Below are 9,397 nucleotides of genomic sequence, written 5' to 3'. Positions count from 1 at the left end.
GACGTCCTCTTTGACCCTCCTCACACCTGCTGCCTGTAGGATCTGTGTGCTGGTGTCTGACCTCCTCTTTGACCCTCCTCACACCTGCTGCCTGTAGGATCTGTGTGTCAGTGTCTGACCTCCTTGTTGACCCTCCTCACACCTGCTGCCTGTAGGATCTGTGTGTCGGTGTCTGACCTCCTCTTTGACCCTCCTCACACCTGCTGCCTGTAGGATCTGTGTGTCGGTGTCTGACCTCCTCTTTGACCCTCCTCACACCTGCTGCCTGTAGGATCTGTGTGTCGGTGTCTGACCTCCTCTTTGACCCTCCTCACACCTGCTGCCTGTAGGATCTGTGTGTCGGTGTCTGACCTCCTCTTTGACCCTCCTCACACCTGCTGCCTGTAGGATCTGTGTGCTGGTGTCTGACCTCCTCTTTGACCCTCCTCACACCTGCTGCCTGTAGGATCTGTGTGTCAGTGTCTGACCTCCTTGTTGACCCTCCTCACACCTGCTGCCTGTAGGATCTGTGTGTCGGTGTCTGACCTCCTCTTTGACCCTCCTCACACCTGCTGCCTGTAGGATCTGTGTGTCGGTGTATGACGTCCTCTTTGACCCTCCTCACACCTGCTGCCTGTAGGATCTGTGTGCTGGTGTCTGACCTCCTCTTTGACCCTCCTCACACCTGCTGCCTGTAGGATCTGTGTGTCAGTGTCTGACCTCCTTGTTGACCCTCCTCACACCTGCTGCCTGTAGGATCTGTGTGTCGGTGTCTGACCTCCTCTTTGACCCTCCTCACACCTGCTGCCTGTAGGATCTGTGTGTCGGTGTCTGACCTCCTCTTTGACCCTCCTCACACCTGCTGCCTGTAGGATCTGTGTGTCGGTGTCTGACCTCCTCTTTGACCCTCCTCACACCTGCTGCCTGTAGGATCTGTGTGCTGGTGTCTGACCTCCTCTTTGACCCTCCTCACACCTGCTGCCTGTAGGATCTGTGTGTCAGTGTCTGACCTCCTTGTTGACCCTCCTCACACCTGCTGCCTGTAGGATCTGTGTGTCGGTGTCTGACCTCCTCTTTGACCCTCCTCACACCTGCTGCCTGTAGGATCTGTGTGTCGGTGTCTGACCTCCTCTTTGACCCTCCTCACACCTGCTGCCTGTAGGATCTGTGTGTCGGTGTCTGACCTCCTCTTTGACCCTCCTCACACCTGCTGCCTGTAGGATCTGTGTGCTGGTGTCTGACCTCCTCTTTGACCCTCCTCACACCTGCTGCCTGTAGGATCTGTGTGCTGGTGTCTGACCTCCTCTTTGACCCTCCTCACACCTGCTGCCTGTAGGATCTGTGTGTCGGTGTCTGACCTCCTCTTTGACCCTCCTCACACCTGCTGCCTGTAGGATCTGTGTGTCGGTGTCTGACCTCCTCTTTGACCCTCCTCACACCTGCTGCCTGTAGGATCTGTGTGTCGGTGTCTGACCTCCTCTTTGACCCTCCTCACACCTGCTGCCTGTAGGACCTGTGTGCTGGTGTCTGACCTCCTCTTTGACCCTCCTCACACCTGCTGCCTGTAGGATCTGTGTGTCGGTGTCTGACCTCCTTGTTGACCCTCCTCACACCTGCTGCCTGTAGGATCTGTGTGTCGGTGTCTGACCTCCTTGTTGACCCTCCTCACACCTGTTGCCTGTAGGATCTGTGTGCTGGTGTCTGACCTCCTCTTTGACCCTCCTCACACCTGCTGCCTGTAGGAAATGTGTGTCGGTGTCTGACCTCCTCTTTGGCCCTCCTCACACCTGCTGCCTGTAGGATCTGTGTGACGGTGTCTGACCTCCTCTTTGACCCTCCTCACACCTGCTGCCTGTAGGATCTGTGTGTCGGTGTCTGACCTCCTCTTTGACCCTCCTCACACCTGCTGCCTGTAGGATCTGTGTGTCGGTGTCTGACCTCCTCTTTGACCCTCCTCACACCTGCTGCCTGTAGGATCTGTGTGTCGGTGTCTGACCTCCTCTTTGACCCTCCTCACACCTGCTGCCTGTAGGATCTGTGTGTCGGTGTCTGACCTCCTCTTTGACCCTCCTCACACCTGCTGCCTGTAGGATCTGTGTGTCGGTGTCTGACCTCCTCTTTGGCCCTCCTCACACCTGCTGCCTGTAGGATCTGTGTGTCGGTGTCTGACCTCCTCTTTGACCCTCCTCACACCTGCTGCCTGTAGGATCTGTGTGTCGGTGTCTGACCTCCTCTTTGACCCTCCTCACACCTGCTGCCTGTAGGATCTGTGTGTCGGTGTCTGACCTCCTCTTTGACCCTCCTCACACCTGCTGCCTGTAGGATCTGTGTGTCGGTGTCTGATCTCCTCTTTTACCCTCCTCACACCTGCTGCCTGTAGGATCTGTGTGTCGGTGTCTGACCTCCTCTTTGACCCTCCTCACACCTGCTGCCTGTAGGATCTGTGTGTCGGTGTCTGACCTCCTCTTTGACCCTCCTCACACCTGCTGCCTGTAGGATCTGTGTGTCGGTGTCTGACCTCCTCTTTGACCCTCCTCACACCTGCTGCCTGTAGGATCTGTGTGTCGGTGTCTGACCTCCTCTTTGACCCTCCTCACACCTGCTGCCTGTAGGATCTGTGTGTCGGTGTCTGACCTCCTCTTTGACCCTCCTCACACCTGCTGCCTGTAGGATCTGTGTGCTGGTGTCTGACCTCCTCTTTGACCCTCCTCACACCTGCTGCCTGTAGGATCTGTGTGTCAGTGTCTGACCTCCTTGTTGACCCTCCTCACACCTGCTGCCTGTAGGATCTGTGTGTCGGTGTCTGACCTCCTCTTTGACCCTCCTCACACCTGCTGCCTGTAGGATCTGTGTGTCGGTGTATGACCTCCTCTTTGACCCTCCTCACACCTGCTGCCTGTAGGATCTGTGTGTCGGTGTATGACCTCCTCTTTGACCCTCCTCACACCTGCTGCCTGTAGGATCTGTGTGCTGGTGTCTGACCTCCTCTTTGACCCTCCTCACACCTGCTGCCTGTAGGATCTGTGTGCTGGTGTCTGACCTCCTCTTTGACCCTCCTCACACCTGCTGCCTGTAGGATCTGTGTGTCGGTGTCTGACCTCCTCTTTGACCCTCCTCACACCTGCTGCCTGTAGGATCTGTGTGTCGGTGTCTGACCTCCTCTTTGACCCTCCTCACACCTGCTGCCTGTAGGATCTGTGTGTCGGTGTCTGACCTCCTCTTTGACCCTCCTCACACCTGCTGCCTGTAGGACCTGTGTGCTGGTGTCTGACCTCCTCTTTGACCCTCCTCACACCTGCTGCCTGTAGGATCTGTGTGTCAGTGTCTGACCTCCTTGTTGACCCTCCTCACACCTGCTGCCTGTAGGATCTGTGTGTCGGTGTCTGACCTCCTTGTTGACCCTCCTCACACCTGTTGCCTGTAGGATCTGTGTGCTGGTGTCTGACCTCCTCTTTGACCCTCCTCACACCTGCTGCCTGTAGGAACTGTGTGTCGGTGTCTGACCTCCTCTTTGACCCTCCTCACACCTGCTGCCTGTAGGATCTGTGTGTCGGTGTCTGACCTCCTCTTTGGCCCTCCTCACACCTGCTGCCTGTAGGATCTGTGTGTCGGTGTCTGACCTCCTCTTTGACCCTCCTCACACCTGCTGCCTGTAGGATCTGTGTGTCGGTGTCTGACCTCCTCTTTGACCCTCCTCACACCTGCTGCCTGTAGGATCTGTGTGTCGGTGTCTGACCTCCTCTTTGACCCTCCTCACACCTGCTGCCTGTAGGATCTGTGTGCTGGTGTCTGACCTCCTCTTTGACCCTCCTCACACCTGCTGCCTGTAGGATCTGTGTGTCGGTGTTTGACCTCCTTGTTGACCCTCCTCACACCTGCTGCCTGTAGGATCTGTGTGCTGGTGTCTGACCTCCTCTTTGGCCCTCCTCACACCTGCTGCCTGTAGGATCTGTGTGCTGGTGTCTGACCTCCTCTTTGACCCTCCTCACACCTGCTGCCTGTAGGATCTGTGTGTCGGTGTCTGACCTCCTCTTTGGCCCTCCTCACACCTGCTGCCTGTAGGATCTGTGTGTCGGTGTCTGACCTCCTCTTTGACCCTCCTCACACCTGTTGCCTGTAGGATCTGTGTGTCGGTGTCTGACCTCCTCTTTGACCCTCCTCACACCTGCTGCCTGTAGGATCTGTGTGTCGGTGTCTGACCTCCTCTTTGACCCTCCTCACACCTGTTGCCTGTAGGATCTGTGTGTCGGTGTCTGACCTCCTCTTTGACCCTCCTCACACCTGCTGCCTGTAGGATCTGTGTGTCGGTGTCTGACCTCCTCTTTGACCCTCGTCACACCTGCTGCCTGTAGGATCTGTGTGTCGATGTCTGACCTCCTCTTTGACCCTCCTCACACCTGTTGCCTGTAGGATCTGTGTGCTGGTGTCTGACCTCCTCTTTGGCCCTCCTCACACCTGCTGCCTGTAGGATCTGTGTGTCGGTGTATGACCTCCTCTTTGACCCTCCTCACACCTGCTGCCTGTAGGATCTGTGTGTCGGTGTCTGACCTCCTCTTTGACCCTCCTCACACCTGTTGCCTGTAGGATCTGTGTGCTGGTGTCTGACCTCCTCTTTGACCCTCCTCACACCTGCTGCCTGTAGGATCTGTGTGCTGGTGTCTGACCTCCTCTTTGACCCTCCTCACACCTGCTGCCTGTAGGATCTGTCTGTCGGTGTCTGACCTCCTCTTTGACCCTCGTCACACCTGCTGCCTGTAGGATCTGTGTGCTGGTGTCTGACCTCCTCTTTGACCCTCCTCACACCTGCTGCCTGTAGGATCTGTGTGTCGGTGTCTGACCTCCTCTTTGACCCTCCTCACACCTGCTGCCTGTAGGATCTGTGTGTCAGTGTCTGACCTCCTTGTTGACCCTCCTCACACCTGCTGCCTGTAGGATCTGTGTGTCGGTGTCTGACCTCCTCTTTGACCCTCCTCACACCTGCTGCCTGTAGGATCTGTGTGTCGATGTCTGACCTCCTCTTTGACCCTCCTCACACCTGCTGCCTGTAGGATCTGTGTGTCGGTGTCTGACCTCCTCTTTGACCCTCCTCACACCTGCTGCCTGTAGGATCTGTGTGTCAGTGTCTGACCTCCTTGTTGACCCTCCTCACACCTGCTGCCTGTAGGATCTGTGTGTCGGTGTCTGACCTCCTCTTTGACCCTCCTCACACCTGCTGCCTGTAGGATCTGTGTGTCGGTGTCTGACCTCCTCTTTGGTCCTCCTCACACCTGCTGCCTGTAGGATCTGTGTGTCGGTGTCTGACCTCCTCTTTGACCCTCCTCACACCTGCTGCCTGTAGGATCTGTGTGTCAGTGTCTGACCTCCTCTTTGGCCCTCCTCACACCTGCTGCCTGTAGGATCTGTGTGTTGGTGTCTGACCTCCTCTTTGACCCTCCTCACACCTGCTGCCTGTAGGATCTGTGTGTCGGTGTCTGACCTCCTCTTTGACCCTCCTCACACCTGCTGCCTGTAGGATCTGTGTGTCGGTGTCTGACCTCCTCTTTGGTCCTCCTCACACCTGCTGCCTGTAGGATCTGTGTGCTGGTGTCTGACCTCCTCTTTGGCCCTCCTCACACCTGCTGCCTGTAGGATCTGTGTGTTGGTGTCTGACCTCCTCTTTGGTCCTCCTCACACCTGCTGCCTGTAGGATCTGTGTGTCAGTGTCTGACCTCCTTGTTCACCCTCCTCACACCTGCTGCCTGTAGGATCTGTGTGTCAGTGTCTGACCTCCTCTTTGGCCCTCCTCACACCTGCTGCCTGTAGGATCTGTGTGTTGGTGTCTGACCTCCTCTTTGACCCTCCTCACACCTGCTGCCTGTAGGATCTGTGTGTCGGTGTCTGACCTCCTCTTTGACCCTCCTCACACCTGCTGCCTGTAGGATCTGTGTGTCGATGTCTGACCTCCTCTTTGACCCTCCTCACACCTGCTGCCTGTAGGATCTGTGTGTCAGTGTCTGACCTCCTCTTTGGCCCTCCTCACACCTGCTGCCTGTAGGATCTGTGTGTTGGTGTCTGACCTCCTCTTTGACCCTCCTCACACCTGCTGCCTGTAGGATCTGTGTGTCGGTGTCTGACCTCCTCTTTGACCCTCCTCACACCTGCTGCCTGTAGGATCTGTGTGTCGATGTCTGACCTCCTCTTTGACCCTCCTCACACCTGCTGCCTGTAGGATCTGTGTGTCGGTGTCTGACCTCCTCTTTGGCCCTCCTCACACCTGCTGCCTGTAGGATCTGTGTGTTGGTGTCTGCTTGGGCAGGCAGCACTCCTTGATGGCCCAGGTGACCTGCACCTCTGCGGTCCCTGTGGACACATCTGGTTGGGGTGCTATGTCACATGGCCTCAGGGATTATGTGGGTGTGATGAAGATCCACAGTCGTCCCACTTTGAGTTAATCACGGAATATCAGCCTGGGTGGGCCTGACCTCATCAGGGGAAGGGGGGGGAGAGAGAGAGAGAATGAATCAGGTAGACCTGGGTGAGCTGCTTATGGGGAGCGGTGCCCTCTAAGATGCACGGGCTTCAGACCTACAAGCCCTGTTCACACTCCAGAACACACATGGAGGAGAACTCCGACAGGGTCTGTCCTCACCCCAAGATGGTGGCCCTTTTGAGTCACGGTGCGTCCTGAGAGTCTCCTGAGAACAGCCTACCTTGACCCAATGTGCCAAAGGCTGATGTGGGTTGATTCCACCATCATGACTCTGAGGACAGATGCAAGATCACACACTGCAAGCTTCATTCAGAGGTTCAGCACCACGCAGAGGCTGTCCGCAGAGGTGGAGGTCAGGGGACGGCTGGTGGCGGGAGGCCCCTGGGCTGGCCCTGCTGTGATTCTCAATCTCCAGGCAAGGTGGCTCTGCGGGCGGCATCCCGACCAGCAGTCACCCCCTGGGACCACCCTGCACCGCATGTGCAGTGGAATCGCCAAACCGGAAACCGTGTCCTTGTGCGCTCTGCTGGGGTCGCCGGCCCAGCTCCTTGGGGACGGCTGCATGCTGGCTCAGGGAACCTGGTGCAGAGTGAGCCGCGGGTGTCCACCACGCTCAGGCCTCCCCACTTGGCGGGTGCTTTTCTAGTCGTGGTGGAATATGAAAAGATCACAGAGAATCAAGGTGATAGTCTTGAAAACAAGAAGCACATTTCTCTCTTCTCCTTCTGCAGGGCTGGACGTGGGACCGGGCCTGTGGGAGCTGGGCAAGCCCAGGGCAGCTTCTCGTGAGAACAGGGCCGTCCGGGGAGCACCTGCGCCGGGTCGGGGCACCGCTGGGTTCTGTTCTCAAGGTCTGGGGCCTTCTCACCTGGTAGGATGTGCAAAACACCAGTTGTTTTGTAAAAAAAAGTCTTATCTAAATTTTATAACTATTCTCCTTTTTGCATTTTAAGAAAAATTTTTTAATAAAAAAATTTCTATTTTTAAAAATTTACGAACCATGGCTGAAGTGACTTTTCTTTGAACCACCTTCCCTGTTTGCCCTCAGCTGACGAACGCCCGACTCATGAGACAGCGAGGGGTTGGGATCCGCGGTCCCGGGGCTGCCTAACGTGGCCTGGCTCCCTCCGCTGCGTGTGCTCCGCCCTGTGAAGACTCCCTGTGGAAGCCACCCGAGGGTGCAGCCGCAGGTCTCGCCCATCACCGAGAGCCTCAGCCAACAGGACAGGAACTCGGGTCTGGAGCCGGAGCCCCCCACTGACTTCCGCTTCCCGCAGGACCACTCCAGACAGTCGGCTGGACTTGGATTCTGTCTTGGCGGGTCAGCCTCCACGCGTGCCTCAGATGGACTAGAGAGCAGCCAGGCCAGCCCTGGTCACAGGCAGGGCCGTAAGGCCTCCTTCAGTGACCCCGGAGAGGAGGTGGAGCAGAGGGCTCCCTGAAGGGACACCCAGTGCCTCTCCTTCCTGGAGAAGGAGGCCAAGGAGGCTGAGAAGGCCCGGGAGGAGGGAGACTGGGGAGGAGGGAGACTCAGCAGCCAGACACAGGCACCATCACCCAATCACCCACGGTGCAGTCGGCGGGGCCAGGCGGCCTGCCTGGGGGCGTGAGTCCCTGGCCACTGTGGGAAGTGGGTGTAGCTGCCACCGCTGCTGCTAATGGTGTATGTAAGGAGACGAGTGTTGCCCGGCATGAGTGCCTCTGGCTGCTATGACCAACCTCAGGAGGCCAGTGTCCACACGGCCCCCACTCCGACACCAGTGTCAAGGGTACTTGTGGTACTTAAAATTGGCTGGGGATTCTGTATAAGGATTATTATCCATAATATATAAAAATTCCTACAAATCAACAAGAAAAATTAAATGTCCCAATAGAGCGGATTTTAGAAGTTTATGTGTAAGAATTTCACAGAAGAACAAACACAAATGGCCAAACACATAGATAAAGCTGGCAGAATTCAGAAACCTTGGAAGTGTGGATCAGAACAAAGTGAGAGGAGTTTTGGCATCAGATGGGCACAAGTTCTAAAAACTATCCACAACTGGTCAAAAGAGGAGATTCGACTCTCTTACTCTGGTTCGTGCACATGGACAAGAGCCGTCTATGGGAGTCCACATATCTACCAGAATGAACATGTGCCTTTCCCTCAGTCTAGAAATTTCATCTTAATAGAAACTGCTCTGTTCCTAGATGGAAGAGGGCACGTGTTGCCTTATAAATAGATCAGTCACTTCTGTGAATATCAGCAATGATCCATCAGAACGTCACTGAAAATCCAATCTTATTCACAAGAGCAACCAAAACTCTAGGCTGATGATAGACAAACAAAAATGTGCATGTGTGTGTGTGTGTGCGTGTGTGTGCGTGTGTGTGTGCATCTCTGTGTGTGCACATGTGTGCGCGTGTGTGCGTGCGCATCTGTGTGTGCGTGTGCACGTGTGTACGTGTGTGCGTGTGTGCACGTGTGTACATGTGTGTGCACGTGTGCACATGTGTGTGCGTGTGTGCATGTGTGTGCACGTGTGTGCGTGTGTGCATCTGTGTGTGTGTGCGCGTGTGTGTGCCTGTGCTAAAGCAATCTGTGAAAGCTCTCTCTACACTACAACGTGAGCTGTTGGAGGGAGGTTCGAAGACGCCCACCACAGATGGTCGGCCTTGGGCGGGAGGAGGGTGGGAAGCGGCCTGGGCCCCTAGCACGTGTGGCTGCCACTCTGTGTCCACAGCGTGGGACCCTCTGAAGCAGTGACAGATGGCTGAGGACGTGTCCACACGGCTGTCTGCGCAGCTGTCCACACGGCTGTCTGCGGCCCTATTCACTCAACACGAACCCCTGTCTCCGAGGCAGGCTGGCGGGCTCTGTGGGCAGCGTGACCGCCGCCCCTGCCCCGCCCTGTGTGGGGACATTGCCAGAACACTCTAGAAGGCCGCAGCCAGGGGCTCTGCTGTCAG

The sequence above is a fragment of the Callospermophilus lateralis genome, chromosome 18, assembly GCF_048772815.1.
Source record: "Callospermophilus lateralis isolate mCalLat2 chromosome 18, mCalLat2.hap1, whole genome shotgun sequence".
NCBI classification, from domain to species: domain Eukaryota; kingdom Metazoa; phylum Chordata; class Mammalia; order Rodentia; family Sciuridae; genus Callospermophilus; species Callospermophilus lateralis.
Note: the sequence above shows the minus strand (reverse complement) of the source record.